Source organism: Oncorhynchus gorbuscha, linkage group LG25, assembly GCF_021184085.1.
Source record: "Oncorhynchus gorbuscha isolate QuinsamMale2020 ecotype Even-year linkage group LG25, OgorEven_v1.0, whole genome shotgun sequence".
In the NCBI taxonomy this organism is placed as follows: Eukaryota; Metazoa; Chordata; class Actinopteri; order Salmoniformes; family Salmonidae; genus Oncorhynchus; species Oncorhynchus gorbuscha.
In genome coordinates, this window is record NC_060197.1 from 44,232,971 (window position 1) to 44,256,181 (window position 23,211).

Consider the following 23,211-nt stretch of genomic DNA (forward strand, 5'->3'; position numbering starts at 1 on the left):
GGGAAACGGAGAAGTAGCCTACCTAGTTATACTGAGGGGAAACGGAGAAGTAGCCTACCTAGTTATACTGAGGGGAAACGGAGAAGTAGCCTACCTAGTTATACTGAGGGGAAACGGAGAAGTAGCCTACCTAGTTATACTGAGGGGAAACGGAGAAGTAGCCTACCTAGTTATACTGAGGGGAAACGGAGAAGTAGCCTACCTAGTTATACTGAGGGGAAACGGAGAAGTAGCCTACCTAGTTATACTGAGGGGAAACGGAGAAGTAGCCTACCTAGTTATACTGAGGGGAAACGGAGAAGTAGCCTACCTAGTTATACTGAGGGGAAACGGAGAAGTAGCCTACCTAGTTATACTGAGGGGAAACGGAGAAGTAGCCTACCTAGTTATACTGAGGGGAAACGGAGAAGTAGCCTACCTAGTTATACTGAGGGGAAACGGAGAAGTAGCCTACCTAGTTATACTGAGGGAAACGGAGAAGTAGCCTACCTAGTTATACTGAGGGGAAACGGAGAAGTAGCCTACCTAGTTATACTGAGGGGAAACGGAGAAGTAGCCTACCTAGTTATACTGAGGGGAAACGGAGAAGTAGCCTACCTAGTTATACTGAGGGGAAACGGAGAAGTAGCCTACCTAGTTATACTGAGGGGAAACGGAGAAGTAGCCTACCTAGTTATACTGAGGGGAAACGGAGAAGTAGCCTACCTAGTTATACTGAGGTGAGATGGAGAAGTAGCCTACCTAGTTATACTGAGGGGAAACGGAGAAGTAGCCTACCTAGTTATACTGAGGTGAGATGGAGAAGTAGCCTACCTAGTTATACTGAGGGGAAACGGAGAAGTAGCCTACCTAGTTATACTGAGGGGAAACGGGAAGTAGCCTACCTAGTTATACTGAGGGGAAACGGAGAAGTAGCCTACCTAGTTATACTGATATAACACTCGCTGACTTCGGACGAGGGTTGTCAAAACCCTGGTAGGGATTGTCTGTATTGTTCTGAGGGGGTATTCTTTTCAGTGAGTTCATCGAAGCTGAGGAAGCCTGGGATTGGGTGACGGTAGAGGACCACTTGACAGAGAGTAGGGTGTCGAGGGAGAGGGACGTCGCCGTGGAAACGATTGCCGAAACCATCAGGGTGAGGCATATCCTGCGGCCTGTAGAACAGAGGTGTCTGCTGCAGGACCTGAGGAGAATTCATAGGAGAAGTATGAGATAAACCAGGGTTTCTCAAACAGGTACAGCAGGGGGTCTGTGGCTAAGGGTGGCAGGTAGCCTAATGGTTAGAGCATTGAGCTGACAAATCATATCAAATTTATTTGTCACATACACGTGGTTAGCAGATGTTAATGCGAGTGTAGCGAAATTCTTGTGCATCTAGTTCCGACAATGCAGTAATAACCAACGAGTAATCTAACCTAACAATTTCAAAACTACTACCTCATACACACAAGTGTAAAGGGATAAAGAATATGTACATAAAGATATATGAATGAGTGATGGTACAGAACGGCATTGGCAAGATGCAGTAGATGGTATAGAGTACAGTATATACATATGAGATGAGTAATGTAAACAAAGTGGCATAGTTAAAGTGGCTAGTGATACATGTATTACATAAAGATGCAGTAGATGGTATCGAGTACAGTATATACATATGAGATGAATAATGTAGGGTATGTAAACATTATATTAAGTAGCATTGTTTAAAGTGGCTGGTGATATATTTTTACATCAATTTCCATTATTAAAGTGGCTGGAGTTGAGTCAGTGTGTTGGCAACAGCCACTCAATGTTAGTGGTGGCTGTTTAACAGTCTGATGGGTTTGAGATAGAAGCTGTTTTTCAGTCTCTCGGTCCCAGCTTTGATGCACCTGTACTGACTTCTCCTTCTGGATGATAGCGGGGTGAACAGGCAGTGGCTCGGGTGGTTGTTGTCCTTGATGATCTTTATGGCCTTCCTGTGACATCGGGTGGTGTAGGTGTCCTGGAGGGCAGGTAGTTTGCCCCCGGTGATGCGTTGTGCAGTCCTCACTACCCTCTGGAGAGCCTTACGGTTGAGGGTGGAGCAGTTGCCGTACCAGGCAGTGATACAACCCGACAGGATGCTCTCAATTGTGCATCTGTAGAAGTTTGTGAGTGCTTTTGGTGACAAGCCAAATTTCTTCAGCCTCCTGAGGTTGAAGAGGCGCTGCTGCGCCTTCTTCACAACGCTGTCAGTGTGAGTGGACCAATTCACTTTGTCCGTGATGTGTACGCCGAGGAACATCAAATTTACTACCCTCTAAACTACTGTCCCGTCGATGTGGATAGGGGGGTGTTCCCTCTGCTGTTTCCTGAAGTCCACAATCATCTCCTTTGTTTTGTTGACGTTGGGTGTAAGGTTATTTTCCTGACACCACACTCCGAGGGCCCTCACCTCCTCCCTGTAGGCCGTCTCATCATTATTGGTAATCAAGCCTACCACTGTAGTGTCGTCCGCAAACTTGATGAATGAGTTGGAGCCGTGCATGGCCACGCAGTCGTGGGTGAACAGGGAGTACAGGAGAGGGCTCAGAACGCACCCTTGTGGGGCCCCAGTGTTGAGGATCAGCGAGGTGGAGATGTTGTGTTGAATTTATTATGGATTTATTATGGATAAATGAATAAACAATATCCCCATTTTAAATAGAATTGTATCTAGGTAAACATATACTCTGTATAAGTAATAGACAATATGAGTTCATCGTTTGGACTGGCCTGTTCTACCTCCTTGTAAGGCTGTCTGTAGCCAGGGTTCTGACAGGGGCCTGACCCCACAGACGACAAAGGGTTCACAATACAATATACAGTAGATAAGATGAGCATCAACATACTAAAAACAAACCTCTTTTTAGGGTCTGTTTAAGACGTCAATCAATCAAGTTCACAAGTAAAAACAAAATAATTAAAAACGCCCTACAAAATGATAAACATGTTTAAATAATGCTGCTTTCGCAACCACGTGGAAAGTGGGAATTTACCAAGTACGACTGGGAGAAATCCACTTTACGGCGCTCCATCTGGTAGTTACTATCATCCTGAGCTCCCACTTCTACTACATTCTGACCTCTGACCTCACCTACTAAGGAAATTACAACCATGATAGCTGTACTTTTAGTTTATGGTTTACTCAACTTCTTGGCCATTAGTCAATCAGCGTTTTTCAATGAGTTCAAAGCACGTGAATGCATTCAAGTGGTATTTACGACTTCACAACGGGTACATTCCCACCTCGCACTTGGCTACAAAAGGAGCAATAGAAGTATCTCACTGAATAAGACTAAAGCTATGTTCGAATACCATACTAACATACTGTAATCTACATACTTAGTGAGTATATACCATATACTATTAGTTTATTTTAGTATACTGTAAACTTACGGTATCATACTAGTGCTTCGCCTGTCTACTTGGAAGTTAATGCTGTTGCTATGCAACCTCTTGCTAGCTTGTTAGCATAACAAATTACAAGCTAGACATTTTATGATTTTGGGTGTGTTCATAAATTCAATCTGGAGTGCCAGAGTGCACTCTGGGTATTTGAAAATCCAGAGTGGTGTCAGATTGTCCGTTATTTGTGTTTTGCTCTCTGTTGAGTTCAGAGTGCACACTGGATGCTCTAGCCAATGGGGGGTTGATCTCAACCGCAGTCATGCACCCAAGCTCACTGGCTAATGTTGGCTAGCTACTTCTAGACACAAATAAGAGAACACCTCACTCTGACGATTTTACTCACCCGAGCAGAGCTGATTTGGCTGTTTATGTTATCTACAGCGTTGGTATCTGTGCTGCTGGAAACAATTTAATGACACTTTTTTTTGCCGATGTTTACTAACATGGGCCATATTCAACGGGTGTTGAGCATTCCTAAATTCACCAGATATTCTGCGCTTTGGCACATTCACACGAGAGTAGATAGCCAGAATAGCACGAGAGTAGATAGCCAGAATAGCACGAGAGTAGATAGCCAGAATAGCACGAGAGTAGATAGCCAGAATTAACAAAGTCCATTAATGCACAATGACTATACCACCTAGCTAAGAATGATGTGAATAATCAAGTCAATAATCATTGGGTAGTTAGTAAGATAGCAGATAGTTATTATACTGCCTGGCAAGTTTGATGTATTAATAGCCAATTAACATTCGGTAACTAGCCGTCGCATCTTTAAAAGTGAAGACGGTTATTTTATCAAGTAAATTCTCTGTAATTATTATTACGTGATTAAACTAATCATGCAAATGTAATTAACTAGGAAATCGGGGCACCACGGAAAATCTTCAGATTACAAAGTTATAATTTTACGAATATAACTCTTCAGATATTTTAATATCTGATCAATTAGTCTTCTAATTAATGAATTATTCTTTACCTCACGTCTCATTCCAAATGTTTGGATTGTTGGTTATCGGCACGAACCCAGCCTTTACTATAAATCATCCATACACCAATTGGCTAAATCATTTATTTACTAACTAACTAAATAATCACAGGAATGCATAAACAAACAGTAGATATGTTACTAACAAGAATAGGGAAGATTCCCTAGTGGGCTAAACCGATATGATGGCTTGGTGGACAAAGGGAAGTGGGTGTGGACTGGGAAGGGGGTGTGGACAAAGGGAAGTGGGTGTGGACTGAGAAGAGGGTGTGGACTGAGAAGGGGGTGTGGACAACGGGAAGTGGGTGTGGACTGAGAAGGGGGTGTGGACAAAGGGAAGTGGGTGTGGACTGAGAAGGGGGTGTGGACAAAGGGAAGTGGGTGTGGACTGAGAAGGGGGTGTGGACAAAGGGAAGTGGGTGTGGACTGAGAAGGGGGTGTGGACAAAGGGAAGTGGGTGTGGACTGGGAAGGGGTGTGGACAAAGGGAAGGGTATATGGACTGAGAAGGGGGTGTGGACAAAGGGAAGGGGATGTGGACTGAGAAGGGGGTGTGGACAAAGGGAAGTGTGTGTGGACTGAGAAGGGGGTGTGGACTGAGAAGTGGGTGTGGACAAAGGGAGGTGGGTGTGGACTGAGAAAGAAGTGGAAAAGACAAAAGGGATCCCTAAACACACAGTTGATAATTATATTCATTGAAATGCTAATCCTTTGCACATGAACGCTCACTCATTCGGGAATAATTGCCATCAATATATATTTACACCCATGTTTCTTTGTGATCTTTACTGTTGGAATCCAGTCCTTCTGCTGGAGAGTTCATCCACATTTTACATCCGAGTCTCTCCCTCTCTTTCTATTTCCCCTGGAGATCAAAGCCTTTCCTGGTTAGACTGGATACTTCAGAGTACCATTCAGAGATGTTCTCATAGGTAGATGTTTCGGCGGTTGTCTGTATTCTCGTCCCAGACTTACATAATTTCTAGCTGCAGACTAGTAATTAGTATCTAAGATTTGCTCTTATTCTGTAGGGATCGATAGTCTCAGAGTTGAACCCTTACCAGCCGTGTAGCCAATGCTCCACGTGGTATGTTTAGGAATTCAACAACCATTGCAACCTTAGCTTACACTGGGGGTTTTGTGGTCTAAACTATTCGCAATCACAGCTCACGCTGTGGGTTTGCTCAGTCTGAAGAGGACTTTCTTACGAGGGGCTTTTATTCGTAACAGTAGAAGAGGCGGTTCCATGATGCCTGATCATGTTTGTGCTCACATGGGCGGGCCAATGACTTAGTTAAACTTTAAAGGAAATACAATTCTCTCCCATTAAAGGTTTAACATCACATTACATCATTTCTCAAATAGTTTCATCTTTACTCATTCTTTTTATACAAGAATTAGATGCAAACCTCATAACTGAGGCACCTGTATAACTTGTTAGGGAGTTATATTCCTCTGCTGGTAGCGTGACTACAGCTCAAGCTCATTACCATAACGCACAATGCGCAAAAATATTCCTAAAAATATTTCACCTCCACACATTAACAAGTAAAATAGCTCAAAAGAAAGATAAACAAGTTGTTTATCTAGCCAGCAAGTCAGATTTCTAAAATGTTTTACGGCGAAAACATAGCACATATTTATGTCAAACCACCACCGCAGACATAGCTCATTAGCATAGCCAAGTAGGAAAAAATATGCAATCAACAAACGCAGGATTAAAAGAAAAATCATTTCACTAACCTTTTGAAATCTTCATCAGATGACAGTAATATAACATGTTACACAGTACATTCATTTTTTTTCTCAATAATATGCTATATATATCCATAAATCTCTGTTTACAATGATGCATCGTTCAAAAAATGCTACTAAAATGTCCAGAGAAATTAAATAGCCCCGGCAGATAACGTCAGCTAACAAGGAATACACATCATAAACTTTGACTAAATATGCATGTTTTACATATGTATAGGAAGATACACTTCTTCTAAATGCAAACGCTGTGTTACTTTTATTCATAACATTACATTTTGCGTTTACTAGGCTATAATAGGGAGTCGGCGCTCCCACATTAGCATAATGACTCCTCTATCTTGGAGTCGACAGAAACCCAAAATTAATACATAAATATTCCCTTACCTTTGCTGTTCTTCCATCAGAAGACCTGTAAGGGATTATTCTCACCAAATTAGCGTTCAGTTTTCAAGTCTGCGTCTTTCGGTTCTCAAAATAGCCTGATTTTGGTAAAAATGTAGGCAAAATTGAAGTGGTTGCGCACCAAAACATCGAAAGTATATATAATATGTCGAGTAACCTTGTCAAACTATGTTCATAATTAAGCTTTAACATGTTATAAAGATCTACAGCAATTGTGAGGACGAAGCGAAACACACACGTCTTTTAATCGATCCTGAGGGAAAGAGAGAAAATGTGCAGAGCACGCATACAGGGCACTGTTTTTTTGGCGTGACCGAGACCTTTCGGCACGCTCAACGTCTCGTGAGCGCGCGATTCACACACTGACAAGCCCCATAGAAGGCAGCCTTCACGCTGAACACGTAGAAACTGTTCCCAGAGCGGTAGCCTTTTGGGAAGTGTGTTAAAGATGACGTCAAAGCAGAGGCAACTTTTTCCATTACAAGAGAGATTTTGGGAGAATGCATGCCCTGACACTTCTGCTTTACATAGAGACAAAATTTAAACGGTTTTAGAATTGTTAGAGTGTTTACTATTCGATAATATTTTTTATATGCAAATATGAGCAACTTTTGAATTTTTTTTTATCCTGTTTTATATGGGTACCCAAATCCTCCAGAAGGGGCAATAAACGTTGGTATCCTGAACAGGATAAACAGAGTTAGGGCAATGTGGCTGTATTGTCTTTCATGAGGTCACAAACATGAAACAAAACGGACCGGGTTGTAACTGGCTTCTCCACCGACCGTTTACACATTCTCCAAAACATGGATATTGTTCAGTTCTCAAATCCTGGAATGTAGTAGAATTTGGCGGGAGTTCCTTTGTTCTACTGTTAAACTCTCTCTCCATACTGCGTAGCCAGGGGGAGAGAGTCTCCACCAGGAATTTACTACCTGAGATAACAGAACCTGGGTGTAGGAGAGAGCGAGAGAGAGAGAGGGGGAAGCCAGGATCTATACCCAGAAAGGGCCACGTCATGACATAGCTAACATACCGCTGGTACATACTGCTGTAATGCTATGCGTTTTGTAAGGATATCGTAGCTAACTAATTGTCAACCAACGGAACTCATTTGAAAAGTCATGACTTTATTACATCGCTCAACATTTTCTAAACATTTGTCATAATTTGTATCCGGTATTGTCGGACTTCAGCTGCATATTTTCTGCCATTTTCTTCTTCTTCTTCTGTGGATTTTATATGGCGGTTGGCAACCAACTTTAAGGTGCATTACCGCCACCAACTGGACTGGAATGTGGACCAGAGACAGTGAAGGTCTGACTACTGCCCAATAATCTTGTCTCCCTAAGGAAACTAAATACATAATTAAATACTACATCCCCTGAAGATTTATCCAGCAGTTCACTTAATCCTGTTTCTTCAACCCCATTACTCTTCAACCTCATTACTCCTCAAATAATAATAACAATCACTCCCTTTCTCTCACATATTTCAGGCACTGAAATAGAACACGTTCCACTGTCTACATCTCCTCCTGACAATGTTCACACCTTCCAGTCTGTTTCCCCACCAGTTTCAATGTACTATTGAGCCTTGTGTGTCCCAGTCTCAGCCTTGTATGTCCCAGTCTCAGCCTTGTATGTCCCAGTCTCAGCCTTGTATGTCCCAGTCTCAGCCTTGTGTGTCCCAGTCTCAGCCTTGTGTGTCCCAGTCTCAGCCTTGTATGCCCCCCATCCGTCCCCTGCCCCCCCCCCGCAATTTTTTTGTTGTTGTTTGTTTTGTCTGTTTGTTTGTTGTTGCAATCAATAAGAAGAAGCTCCGTTAGCATGTGTCTGACATGGTGGAACATATAAACCCATCATACCACAACATCTGATGGAAGAAAAGATGAATCAACTGCTTCAGTCGGGATATGATTTGGGGTTTTAGCAATTTAGTTGACAACAGGGACAATGCATATTAGTCAACATTTCAGTGTACACATCAATGTAAATGTTTAAACTAATTAAGCTCATTTACATCCGATAATTACATTTGTTGGGGGAGTTGTGGGTAGAATTATTTCTGTGTTGGTGGGTTCTGAGCATATGGTCTCTTTGAGAGGGCAGAAATTACAAGAAGCAGGTTAGCTCTGTTTGACAACCCCTGCTGAATACACTAGATCCTCTATGCTTACATTCCTCTTTTGTTACTGACCAGGTGCCATTTGGCTGCAGGGCTATGCCGGGGTGGTTCTGGCATCATTTGGTCTGGTCTGTTCCACCTCGGGAGTGACAGTGGGTCATCGTAAGAAAGCAGTACTGAGTAAACCTAATAGCTATATCACTACAGGTGCATCTCAAAAGATGAGTGGCTTCCTCTCCTCATGTCCTCTGTCTGCACTGACGTGATAGAATTGGACAGACGAAAGCAGAATCCTGACAGGAATCCACTACACTGCCTATTGAGATCAGTGCAGTGAGAAGATGAGAGGAAACCATTTCAAACCATTTCAAACTACCTGTAAATTGAGGAATATTCAAATCAAAAATCAAATCAAATCAAATTTTATTTGTCACATACACATGGTTAGCAGATGTTAATGCGAGTGTAGCGAAATGCTTGTGCTTCTAGTTCCGACAATGCAGTGATAACCAACAAGTAATCTAACTAACAATTCCAAAACTACTGTCTTATACACAGTGTAAGGGGATAAGGAACATGTACATAAGGATATATGAATGAGTGATGGTACAGAGCAGCATACAGTAGATGGTATCGAGTACAGTATATACATATGAGATGAGTATGTAGACAAAGTAAACAAAGTGGCATAGTTAAAGTGGCTAGTGATACATGTGTTACATAAGGATGCAGTCGATGTTGTAGAGTACAGTATATACATATGTATATGAGATGAATAATGTAGGGTAAGTAACATTATATAAGGTAGCATTGTTTAAAGTGGCTAGTGATATATTTACATCATTTCCCATCAATTCCCATTATTAAAATGGCTGGAGTTGGGTCAGTGTCAATGACAGTGTGTTGGCAGCAGCCACTCAATGTTAGTGGTGGCTATTTAACAGTCTGATGGCCTTGAGATAGAAGCTGTTTTTCAGTCTCTCGGTCCCAGCTTTGATGCACCTGTACTGACCTCGCCTTCTGGATGATAGCGGGGTGAACAGGCAGTGGTTCGGGTGGTTGATGTCCTTGATGATCTTTATGGCCTTCCTGTAACAACGGGTGGTGTAGGTGTCCTGGAGGGCAGGTAGTTTGCCCCCGGTGATGCGTTGTGCAGTCCTCACTACCCTCTGGAGAGCCTTACGGTTGAGGGCGGAGCAGTTGCCGTACCAGGCGGTGATACAGCCCGCCAGGATGCTCTCGATTGTGCATCTGTAGAAGTTTGTGAGTGCTTTTGGTGACAAGCCGAATTTCTTCAGCCTCCTGAGGTTGAATAGGCGCTGCTGCGCCTTCTTCACGACGCTGTCAGTGTGAGTGGACCAATTCAGTTTGTCTGTGATGTGTATGCCGAGGAACTTAAAACTAGCTACCCTCTCCACTACTGTTCCATCGATGTGGATAGGGGGGTGTTCCCTCTGCTGTTTCCTGAAGTCCACAATCATCTCCTTAGTTTTGTTGACGTTGAGTGTGAGGTTATTTTCCTGACACCACACTCCAAGGGCCCTCACCTCCTCCCTGTAGGCCGTCTCGTCGTTGTTGGTAATCAAGCCTACCACTGTTGTGTCGTCCGCAAACTTGATGATTGAGTTGGAGGCGTGCGTGGCCACGCAGTCGTGGGTGAACAGGGAGTACAGGAGAGGGCTCAGAACGCTGGTTGTGATGAAACGTGACATCGTCCTGAGGCGGCCTCATGTTCCTGCCGTGAACTACAGAGTGGGAGAAAGAGAGCAGTAAATGAATCATAAATCCCGTCAGTGCAGTAGAACGGTAGCACCACAGGATGTAACAGAACTCACAGAAGACAACTGGAACACAAATGTCTTCTATACAACTCTATGGGTGGTCTTCTATTCAACTCTATGGGTGGTCTTCTATACAACTCTATGGGTGGTCTTCTATACAACTCTATGGGTGTCTTCTATACAACTCTATGGGTGGTCTTCTATACAACTCTATGGGTGGTCTTCTATACAACTCTATGGGTGGTCTTCTATACAACTCTATGGGTGGTCTTCTATACAACTCTATGGGTGGTCTTCTATACAACTCTATGGGTGGTCTTCTATACAACTCTATGGGTGGTCTTCTATCCAACTCTATGGGTGGTCTTCTATACAACTCTATGGGTGGTCTTCTATACAACTCTATGGGTGGTCTTCTATCCAACTCAACTCTATGGGTGGTATGGGTGTTCTTTATACAACTCTATGGGTGGTCTTCTTTACAACTCTATGGGTGGTCTTCTATACAACTCTATGGGTGGTCTTCTATTCAACTCTATGGGTGGTCTTCTATACAACTCTATGGGTGGTCTTCTATACAACTCTATGGGTGGTCTTCTATTCAACTCTATGGGTGGTCTTCTATACAACTCTATGGGTGGTCTTCTATACAACTCTATGGGTGGTCTTCTATTCAACTCTATGGGTGGTCTTCTATACAACTCTATGGGTGGTCTTCTATACAACTCTATGGGTGGTCTTCTATTCAACTCTATGGGTGTTCTTCTATACAACTCTATGGGTGGTCTTCTATACAACTCTATGGGTGGTCTTCTATCCAACTCTATGGGTGGTCTTCTATACAACTCTATGGGTGGTCTTCTATACAACTCTATGGGTGGTCTTCTATCCAACTCTATGGGTGGTCTTCTATACATTGACATTTACATTTACAACTCTATGGGTGGTCTTCTATTCAACTCTATGGGTGTTCTTCTATACAACTCTATGGGTGGTCTTCTATACAACTCTATGGGTGGTCTTCTATCCAACTCTATGGGTGGTCTTCTATACAACTCTATGGGTGGTCTTCTATACAACTCTATGGGTGGTCTTCTATCCAACTCTATGGGTGGTCTTCTATCCAACTCTATGGGTGGTCTTCTATACAACTCTATGGGTGGTCTTCTATCCAACTCTATGGGTGGTCTTCAATTCAACTCTATGGGTGGTCTTCTATACAACTCTATGGGTGGTCTTCTATACAACTCTATGGGTGGTCTTCTATCCAACTCTATGGGTGGTCTTCTATCCAACTCTATGGGTGGTCTTCTATACAACTCTATGGGTGGTCTTCTATACAACTCTATGGGTGGTCTTCTATACAACTCTATGGGTGGTCTTCTATACAACTCTATGGGTGGTCTTCTTTACAACTCTATGGGTGGTCTTCTATACAACTCTATGGGTGGTCTTCTATTCAACTCTATGGGTGGTCTTCTATACAACTCTATGGGTGGTCTTCTATACAACTCTATGGGTGGTCTTCTATTCAACTCTATGGGTGGTCTTCTATACAACTCTATGGGTGGTCTTCTATACAACTCTATGGGTGGTCTTCTATTCAACTCTATGGGTGGTCTTCTATACAACTCTATGGGTGGTCTTCTATACAACTCTATGGGTGGTCTTCTATACAACTCTATGGGTGGCCTTCTATACAACTCTATGGGTGGTCTTCTATACAACTCTATGGGTGTTCTTCTATACAACTCTATGGGTGTTCTTCTATACAACTCTATGGGTGTTCTTCTATACAACTCTATGGGTAGTCTTCTATACAACTCTATGGGTGGTCTTCTATACAACTCTATGGGTGGTCTTCTATACAACTCTGTGGACGGTCTTCTATAAAACTCTATGGGTGGTCTTCTATACAACTCTATGGGTGGTCTTCTATACAACTCTATGGGTGGTCTTCTATACAACTCTATGGGTGGTCTTCTATTCAACTCTATGCGTGGTCTTCTATACAACTCTATGGGTGGTCTTCTATTCAACTCTATGCGTGGTCTTCTATACAACTCTATGGGTGGTCTTCTATACAACTCTATGCGTAGGACTGTGAACGCGGGGAAACAGAGAAAACATGCATTTTGTGGAACAAGGTGAAAGGAAAAACATATATGATTAGAAATAAATGTCTAAGTAAAGCACAATATAATTAGATAGGCATCTCTGTATTATATTCATGAGAAATTAAGACTAGTGATTAATGATTAAGCTATGACCTATGTTTTGTGGGATATTGGGGTGGGGCCACGTCGACCTGATCTGCTGCTGCTGTTCAATGTACTCTTGGTGCTTTTCTCTGTCGACTAGGTGAAATGATGCCAGTTGCTTCATACTTCAACAGCAGCATAACACATGTATCCTTACCTGGGCTGTTAAGGTGACTGTATTACCGTCACATCGGCGGTCACGAGTCATGACGGCAGTCAAATTCCACATGACCATTTAGTCACAGTAATTAGGCTTCTCCAAGCTCTGATGCTGCTGATGGTCATTAGTAGCCTACCAAACTTGCTAACTGCCTGGTACTCAGCACTCTATTGTCCCTCTAATCACTCTGACGTCAATGCAAATGTAATGGAAAATCTAATCAAACACAATGAGAGTCCATGAGCTCATGTTGCGCGACATTTCTATAGGCTATGCAATTGTGTGAGAAAACAGAGTGATGGCCTTTATTAAAAAGAGGAGGATCCCATCAGCTTTCTATTGGCTAGGCCTGCTATATTAATTTCTCAACTTTCCTAATATAAGCACATTGCTTCTCTTTACAACAGGAGTATATCCTACCTGGCTGGCATGAAAATGAACGACAGGAAAAGCGTCCTCCATTAGCTATTTCAGTGCATAGATGACATGTATTTCCCCCCCTGTCCCTGTTTCCAGACAGGTGCATGATAATGGACCCTTCTAAATCAAAACAAATTTCACATATATATTATTTAGTATATGTAAAGACAAGATTAACTCAAGAATAGTCTGATGGGTGACAATATTAGCCTATCACTTGTGAAGGAAGCCCAGCTTAAGGCAAGAAACAACGTTGTCTTGTGTGCAACTTTTTCAAATCATAGTCGCACACCTCATGCAGCCTAAATGTTTTGATAAGGTTTGTAATCACAACTAAAATGGACAAATAACTTCTTAAAATTAAGAAGAATGAATCCTCTTTTTACAACAGGTTGTAGAGCCTAACGCCTGGATCACACCGATAGCGATAGCATCATTACGCAAAATATTACACAGCATCATCTGGATATGTTTGTCACCCGATAAAATTAATCACGTAACAATTAACTCATTAGGATTTGGGGCACCATGGGAGCGGTTGAGTTACCATCTCCCGAATTCAACTCTAAAAGGAAGACTATCCATAGAAGTTGAATAGAAGGCATTTGTGTTCTAGTTGTCTTGTGTGTTCTGTTAAATCCTGTGGTGCTATACCTATCACAACCATAAAAGAGTCAACGTATTAATCATAACCTTGTATCACATCATCATTCTGAACAGATCCTAATCCCCTTGCATCTGCAAAAACCCCAGTTATAACACAAATGGTTTAAATTATTTATTTACTAGCTTACTAAATGATAACACAGAATAACATACACACTTAATACTTTCGGAAAAGGTCCCTAGAGGACTGACACAATATGGTGGCTTTTTACAAAAGGAGAGGGAGGTAAAGAGAGAGAGAGAGAGAGAGAGAGAGAGAGAGAGAGAGAGAGAGAGAGAGAGAGAGAGAGAGAGAGAGAGAGAGAGAGAGAGAGAGAGAGAGAGAGAGAGAGAGAAAAAGACAATTATCTTTCATACACTTTAGAAACTATTCTCCCGTTTGGAAATCATGAATGTATTTACGTGTGAATACCTTCGCTCGCCGTTTCTCTGTCGGAACGAGGCCTTGTTAGGAAGGGTGTTGGGCTTTTCAGCGACACCCTTGTAAGGCTCTGATTGCCCTAAAGGGTTCCCCCTCCCCCGTCTTCTGCTGATGTTTACTCTGGAAGATGCTCCTTCGGAAGATAGGCTAGCCATCCGTGTCGACGGTTCCCATTGGTGATGAGAGTAGAATAATATAGTGAATTGAGAAGAGTAGTAGAGTAGTCCCACTTAAAATGAGCTTTTCTAGATATTTGACTTAGAACAGCTAATCAGCTGTACCAGTGATTATCTGAGAGGGGAGTTTTCTTCTCCACCTCGTGTTGGTATTCAGGGTTCAAACTACTTTACAGGCGCATCTGCAGCCTGGCGATGATCTGGTCTCAATGTTAATTTCTTTACCAATCCTTTTATGCACTCTGGCCAAAAGGGACGGTTCCCTCAGGCCGACACACAACTCTGACCTCAATCGGGGCGTGGCTACTTACTGTGCAAAGTTTATAGGAGACAAATTATCTCATGGCTCCTAAAATCACTTTCCTATCTTAACAAAAATACTTTCATATTTTTTAAATATTTCATGCACAACGTAAAGACTGGAGACCTCGTACATGTAGTGTGTATACTTTCCAAGTTACAGTATTTCCTTTAACACTTTTAATGACATCACAAAATAACAACCCATATGACATGTTATTCTTTAGCTCGCCTCTGACCATTTCCCACGTTCTTATGTGGGGAATGGCAATATTGTTCCAGTATTCGCTTGTAGAACGTGTTAAGAGTTTCGTTAGGAAAAATGTCTCTGTGTAGACAAAGGATCATTTCTACAACACACATCACCATAATCACCATCATCAGACTACAGTACACATCACACTCATCAGACTACAGTACATGTCACCATCACCCTCATCAGACTACAGTACACATCACCATCACCCTCATCAGACTACAGTACACATCACTATCACCCTCATCAGACTACAGTACACATCACCCTCATCAGACTACAATACACATCACCCTCATCAGACTACAGTACACATCATCATCACCCTCATCAGACTACAGTACATGTCACCCTCATCAGAGTACAGTACACATCACCCTCATCAGACTACAGTACACATCATCATCACCCTCATCAGACTACAGTACACATCACCCTCATCAGACTACAGTACACATCATTATCACCCTCATCAGACTACAGTACATGTCACCCTCATCAGACTACAGTACACATCACCCTCATCAGACTACAGTACACATCACCATCACCCTCATCAGACTACAGTACACATCACCCTCATCAGGCTACAGTACACATCACTCTCATCATCACTGTTGTCAGCACAGTGTTATAACCGTAACTATGTCAACTCCATAACCAGGCATTCCCGTAACCCACTATGTCAACTCCATAACCAGGCATTCCCGTAACCCACTATGTCAACTCCATAACCAGGCATTCCCGTAACCCACTATGTCAACTCCATAACCAGGCATTCCCGTAACCCACTATGTCAACTCCATAACCAGGCATTCCCGTAACCCACTATGTCAACTCCATAACCAGGCATTCCCTTAACCCACTATGTCAACTCCATAACCAGGCATTCCCTTAACCCACTATGTCAACTCCATAACCAGGCATTCCCGTAACCCACTATGTCATTCCTGTAACCCACTGTGTCATAACCGTAACTATGTCAACTCCATAACCAGGCATTCCCGTAACCCACTATGTCAACTCCATAACCAGGCATTCCCTTAACCCACTATGTCAACTCCATAACCAGGCATTCCCTTAACCCACTATGTCAACTCCATAACCAGGCATTCCCGTAACCCACTATGTCAACTCCATAACCAGGCATTCCCGTAACCCACTATGTCAACTCCATAACCAGGCATTCCCTTAACCCACTATGTCAACTCCATAACCAGGCATTCCCGTAACCCACTATGTCATTCCTGTAACCCACTGTGTCATAACCGTAACTATGTCAACTCCATAACCAGGCATTCCCGTAACCCACTATGTCAACTCCATAACCAGGCATTCCCGTAACCCACTATGTCAACTCCATAACCAGGCATTCCCGTAACCCACTATGTCAACTCCATAACCAGGCATTCCCTTAACCCACTATGTCAACTCCATAACCAGGCATTCCCGTAACCCACTATGTCATTCCTGTAACCCACTGTGTCATAACTGTAACTATGTCAACTCCATAACCAGGCATTCCCGTAACCCACTATGTCAACTCCATAACCAGGCATTCCCGTAACCCACTATGTCAACTCCATAACCAGGCATTCCCTTAACCCACTATGTCAACCCCATAACCAGGCATTCCCTTAACCCACTATGTCGTCTCCATAACCAGGCATTCCCGTAACCCACTATGTCAACTCCATAACCAGGCATTCCCGTAACCCACTATGTCAACTCCATAACCAGGCATTCCCTTAACCCACTATGTCAACTCCATAACCAGGCATTCCCGTAACCCACTATGTCATTCCTGTAACCCACTGTGTCATAACTGTAACTATGTCAACTCCATAACCAGGCATTCCCGTAACCCACTATGTCAACTCCATAACCAGGCATTCCCGTAACCCACTATGTCAACTCCATAACCAGGCATTCCCTTAACCCACTATGTCAACCCCATAACCAGGCACTCCCTTAACCCACTATGTCAACTCCATAACCAGGCATTCCCGTAACCCACTATGTCAACTCCAAAACCAGGCATTCCCTTAACCCACTATGTCAACTCCAAAACCAGGCATTCCCTTAACCCACTATGTCAACTCCAAAACCAGGCATTCCCGTAGCCCGGCCACTTGGAGCAGAGTGTGGGGAGCCGTGGTGCAGCTCCGCTCCCCCAGGTCCGGGCAGCGTACTCTGGCTCCAGGCAGGTGATTAACAGGGTGTCCCGGTGGATCCCATCAGGCTCCCGATGCTGCAGCCTGCGTGGGCGTCCGTTAACCTGCTGCTGTAGACAGCAGGTTAGCGCCGATCACATCTTGGCGCAGCATCGGGACCATGTGTGAGATCTGTGGGGAAGGATGCAGAGAGGCTAAGGGGACTATAGAACTGGAAATATATAAATACTAAAATAAGTATTTCATGTAATATATTTATTCTGGTTGTTATTGCTTTGGGAGCCCTAAATGCCAGCACACTAAGAACAACATATTAGAAGAGGTAAAGTTGACTCATGAAGTTTTGCAAAGCATCCATGGTATCATTGTCTATCAGTGTGTTGCTACAGTCCCACATACTGACTACAGTACCATGGTTACCGAATGTCAGTCAGTAACAAAAATACATTCTCGCTTTCTGATTGGTCACCCATTTACCTCAGGAACCTGAAAGCCACCAATGATTTTCTTGCCCAGTGGCATGACCAGGTTCCACACTGTGAGACGTTCTGGAAGCATGACGGCTTTTGATCTTTTCAAATAATTTACTGAGGTTCTCTCTCTCGTATTGTGGAACCCCATTTTCGACCATAACTGTGACAGACAAGGCAACACGTCATCAACACCCTCACGACAAACAACTTCAGAAACACTGGAAGAAGTTATGCAAGGGAATCTTTAAGAAAATGATTATGTAAATAAAATGTATCAATTGAGGCAGATCGGCCCACATAAGCATCTAAAATCTATTAAAAATCTAGGCTATTCAATGTGAATATCATAGGAACACTTCTGCAGTTCTGCTATCCTCTACCTCTTGACAAATAGTTCAATATTTCTCCTCTAAACTAGAGAAAACATTGTCAAGCCAGAAATTGGTTGATGATGCGAAACTATGTGAATCCTTTTTGATTTTCCACTCTTTGGCAGAACTAAAGGGCCCTCAGGCTCCAGGTTGAGTGATGCCATTCAGTCTGTACATAATTAATCACACACTCATCTCTCTCTCGCTCGCTCTCCCTCTCTCTCTCACCCTGACGGAGCAGCAACAACTACAAGACTGAACTTTAATCAAATTTGATGCAAAGCAAAAGTGATTACTGGGAAAGATCTGTAAGGTAGGTAAAGGACTGTCAATACTAGCCTCCACTGTTGTCATCGTGGCCAGAGTGATGCTGTGAGCTGATTCAAATGTCACAAGACACATTTCACACGTCCAAATGGACAAACTGATTTATATTTTTAAAAATTAACAATATGACTCAACTAAAATCAATCTGATTAGTGAGCTCTTGGGAATTCTTCTAAATTGAGCTAACAGAATCAAGGAGATGTCCTTCATTGTCAGTTTGAAGAATTCCCCCTTCACTAGACCTATATCAGATCTGAACGTATAGGTTAGAGTTTGCAATCCACAGTGAACAAGCACAAAATAAATACAGTAGAATAGAATAGAACCAAAAGAAGTACCTGGAGACGTCCCAGATACAGGAGTAGACAAATCAGGAAGTCAGGTTTGAGGCCGGTGCGGAAGTCAGCTCGGATGTTCTTCATTGTAGGCCGAGTAGAGACGCGTCAGGAAGTAGAACCTCACCAGGTGGAGGTCCGAGCGGAACTGACGCACCTCACGGCACCCATCAACCAGACTGTCCTGTTCAAAGGATAACTCTCCCTGAGGACCAGAGAAGAAACTGTGTGTCTCAGAAAACAGACTTCTTTAACTCTCCCTGAGGACCAGAGAAGAAACTGTGTGTCTCAGAAAACAGACTTCTTTAACTCCCCCTGAGGACCAGAGAAGAAACTGTGTGTCAGAAAACAGACTTCTTTAACTCTCCCTGAGGACCAGAGAAGAAACTGTGTGTCTCAGAAAACAGACTTCTTTAACTCTCCCTGAGGACCAGAGAAGAAACTGTGTGTCTCAGAAAACAGACTTCTTTAACTCTCCCTGAGGACCAGAGAACAAACTGTCTCTCAGAATACCAACTTATTTTCCCTTGTGTCTCATTATGCACTGATCTGAGATGTAGTGTGTGTGTGTGTGTGTGTGTGTGTGTGTGTGTGTGCGTGTGTGTTGGTCGGCAAAACAAGTGGCATTCTTCCATTGTGACATTATATATTGCTGTAAAGAGCTCAGTGAAATCTTTACTGTGGTCTTCAGCCGTTGACACGCTCAGATAATTGTCCTTCTGGAGAAGTCGCACAAGGTCGTTATACATAGAACTCTCCGCTTCGACACATAAAGCCACCTTTCAGAGGCAAAATACATCCTTAGAATTTCCTAGAATGAGTACATTTCCTCTAATGATTCTCCGTAAATTGGTTTGGATGAAAAGAAAGGCATATGATGCGTGTTAAAATCAAAACTTGAATCACACATGATCCATCTCCGCCAGACGACTGCTGCACTCCCCCGAGGATGACCATGAACTTGTTGTGTAGTAGGAGTTGGCTGGCTTGTCTCTGTGTCACATCCCAGCTAACACAGTGGATCTGGGCCGCATTCGGCAGTTTTACTTATGGCTAGGATGCGGGGATTGAGCTCGGGATGATTCCGGTGTGAGTTATCTGGCCCAAATGTATTACTTGGGGCTCTGGCCGTTTCCTGGTGTGAGTTATCTGGCCCAAATGTATTACTTGGGGCTCTGGCCGTTTCCTGGTGTGAGTTATCTGGCCCAAATGTATTACTTGGGGCTCTGGCGGATGATTATACAGGCTATTTTATATAATTAACATTTCATTATTTATTTATTCCCTATTTTCTCATTGTTTCTGTGATCCCAAAACATAATTAACATTTAAATTAAATTCTTTAAGAGGTTTCAGTAGTATTTTAGTATTTTGATACTGTGTGCAAGGCAATTGATAAACATTAAAAACATTGCGGGCGTCTCCCGGGTGGCGCAGTGGTTAAGGGCGCTGTATTGCAGCGCCAGCTGTGCCACCAGAGACTCTGGGTTCGCGCCCAGGCTCTGTCGTAACCGGCCGCGACCGGGAGGTCCGTAGGGCGACGCACAATTGCCCTAGCGTCGTCCGGGTTGGAGGGTTTGGCCGGTAGGGATATCCTTGTCTCATCGCGCACCAGGGACTCCTGTGGCGGGCCGGGCGCAGTGCGCGCTAACCAAGGTTGCCAGGTGCACGGTGTTTCCTCTGACACATTGGTGCGGCTGGCTTCTGGGTTGGATGGCGCTGTGTTAAGAAGCAGTGCGGTTTGGTTGGGTTGTGTATCGGAGGACGCATGACTTTCAACCTTCGTCTCTCCCGAGCCCATCTAGGAGTTGTAGCGATGAGACAAGATAGTAGCTACTAAAACAATTGGATACCACGAAATTGGGGAGAAAATGGGATAAAATTCAAAACAAAACAAAAACCGTTGCGGATCGGGCATCCCGAGTGGCGCAACAGTCTAGGACACTGCGTTGCTACAGATGCCGGCTGCGACAAGGAGACCGATGAGGCGACCCACAATTGGCCCAGCGTTGTCCGGGTTAGGGGAGGGTTTTGGCCGTCCGGGGTGTCCTTATGCAGTCGCACTGTAGCGACTCCTGTGGCGCATGCATGCTGACACAGTCACCAGGTGTATGGTGTTTCCTCCGACACGTTCGACCTTCTCCTCTCCCGAGACCACCTTCTCCTCTCCTGAGACCACCTTCTCCCCTCCAGAGACCACCTTCTCCTCTCCTGAGACCACCTTCTCCCCTCCAGAGACCACCTTCTCCCCTCCTGAGACCACCTTCTCCCCTCCAGAGACCACCTTCTCCTCTCCCGAGACCACCTTCTCCTCTCCTGAGACCACGTTCTCCCCTCCAGAGACCACCTTCTCCTCTCCCGAGACCACCTTCTCCTCTCCCGAGACCACCTTCTCCTCTCCTGAGACCACGTTCTCCCCTCCAGAGACCACCTTCTCCTCTCCTGAGACCACCTTCTCCTCTCCCGAGACCGTATGGGAGTTGCAGCGATGGGACAAGATAATTGGATATGACGAAAAGGGGGTAAAAAATAAATAAATTTTTATGTTTGGATGTGTAATATTTAATGTCTAAATCGGGTAATTTTGTATACATTAATTAAAAACTACATTGGGTGGATTCTGGTAAAATTACCGTCAGTCAGCTGAATTCTGGTAGACAGAAATGGGCGGTCATTCGTTTTGATTCCGGGCTGAGTAGGACACCTGATTCCAGGCCGATTCAATCAGTTCCTGTGTTGTGACTAAAATCTCCCCCCTTGGCGTTCTTCATTGCTGCAACTTGCTTGTTGAGATTTCTGCTCTTCACTCCGTTGTCAGTTTAGCCTACATTTCACTGATCTTAGTAGCAAAAGGCATTTTTGTCTACAGTTTTCGGTTTGGCTATTTGTTACAAGTGTACATATATGTGGCGGTTCTAGCTTGTATGGCTCCCTGGGCTTACTCGACTCGTCTACACCCGGGGGCGCCCCGGCAAGATGCCGCGAAGGGCGGCTGCCCATGTCACCTGTACCTAAAGCCGCTACTGGTTTTTGTATTAGTCTATAAATAAATCTCTTTTCCAAAATTCGTCATCTCTCCCATGTCTAATAATTCAGCCATAATTCAGCCAGTTGTTCTGAAATGTTTATTGCTTGCCAACATTTTACTCCCTCCTCTATGTTTAATATAACACACATACATTAATTATTCATTTCGCTTGCCTATCCCGACGTGAAGTTTGTTCTATAGAAAGTATTTGACTCTAGCCACAAAACTAAGGAAATTAGAAGAGTGGTATCTGTCAGGGGGGAGATGTTCGGCACAACACCGGCCCCCGGAAGAGGACCGCTTCTGGGTCGTTTCCTCACTGGATACCTCATCGTTGAGATGGTTCAAATGCAACGTAGCTACATGGATAGCAACCTTAGTTGTTGTCTCGGAGCTAGGCTACTAGTTTCGTCGTGCGATTTACTTTTTGTTGTAGCTAGCTAACGTCACAGTGTTTAATATGTAAATCGGGAGGTGGCGGATTAAAACGTGAGCGCGAGACGCGGGTACCGGAACGCGCATGAGAAAAAACAACAACCTTTCTAATAAAGCATTGCGTGCATATCATCCTAGTTGCGTTGTGAACCGTCATCCAACACTCAATTCCAAGGGAGGAAATGTGGCCTCTTTCTAATGCGTCGACTTTCCGACACTGAAGATCACTGACGTCGTGATTTGACCTCGTTTTTTTTCGATTTCCCAGTTGTCTTGAAAGCGCCATAATACCGCGCAAATGATCGAAATGACAGGCCACTTTGACACGGACAAACTGAGATCAATGAAAACGACCGTGTCTTGAATCAGCCAATAGCATCGGTGTGTGGAGACACATAGTCAAGGCTACAATACGAGGAGGAAATTATATAGTTGTAAAAATGCTTTCCGGTTTCACTGACTCACCCAATGATGTGCTGCTCTCTCCCTGATGATTACATATGCGCTTAATGCCAAAAGCCTCTCTCACTCTACTTCTTTCCCTCGTTTTACTTCGTAAAACACTATTTCCAAGTTGATCAAATATCTTGGTAGCCTACATTTTACAGATTAGTCTTTTATCTTTTTTTAGCAGGAGCCATTTGCTTTCCAACCGGTGTTTTCCCGCGATTGTAGACTTTGAAATATTGCAAAAAAGGTTTCCTCTGCATTCTTTGTTCACTGACAGATTTGTAGCGTGTTCCCGACTGGCTATGCCTTGTTATTGAGCTACACTCCACAGCTAGGAAACATTTAAGGCTTTCTAATTGCGTCGTAAACTATTCTGAATAATTCCATTTATTTCTGAACAGACAGCAGTAATTCTATATATTTTTGTCAAATGTATTTCAATTTATCAGGCGTGCTGCAGCTCCTCCAGAACCCATCGCGCGGCTCTATGAG

General features: G+C 43.6%; 1 long non-coding RNA gene across 1 annotated transcript; it reads right to left on the reverse strand.

The window, feature by feature from the left end:
• Positions 1–10,297: 10,297 nt before the first annotated feature.
• Positions 10,298–19,033, reverse strand: LOC124014541. Its single transcript, XR_006835036.1, has 3 exons — positions 18,810–19,033; positions 14,386–14,541; positions 10,298–10,430 (listed from the first exon to the last, which is right to left on the reverse strand). It is a non-coding gene; the product is annotated as an uncharacterized LOC124014541 (long non-coding RNA).
• Between the last annotated feature and the right edge of the window lie 4,178 nt (positions 19,034–23,211).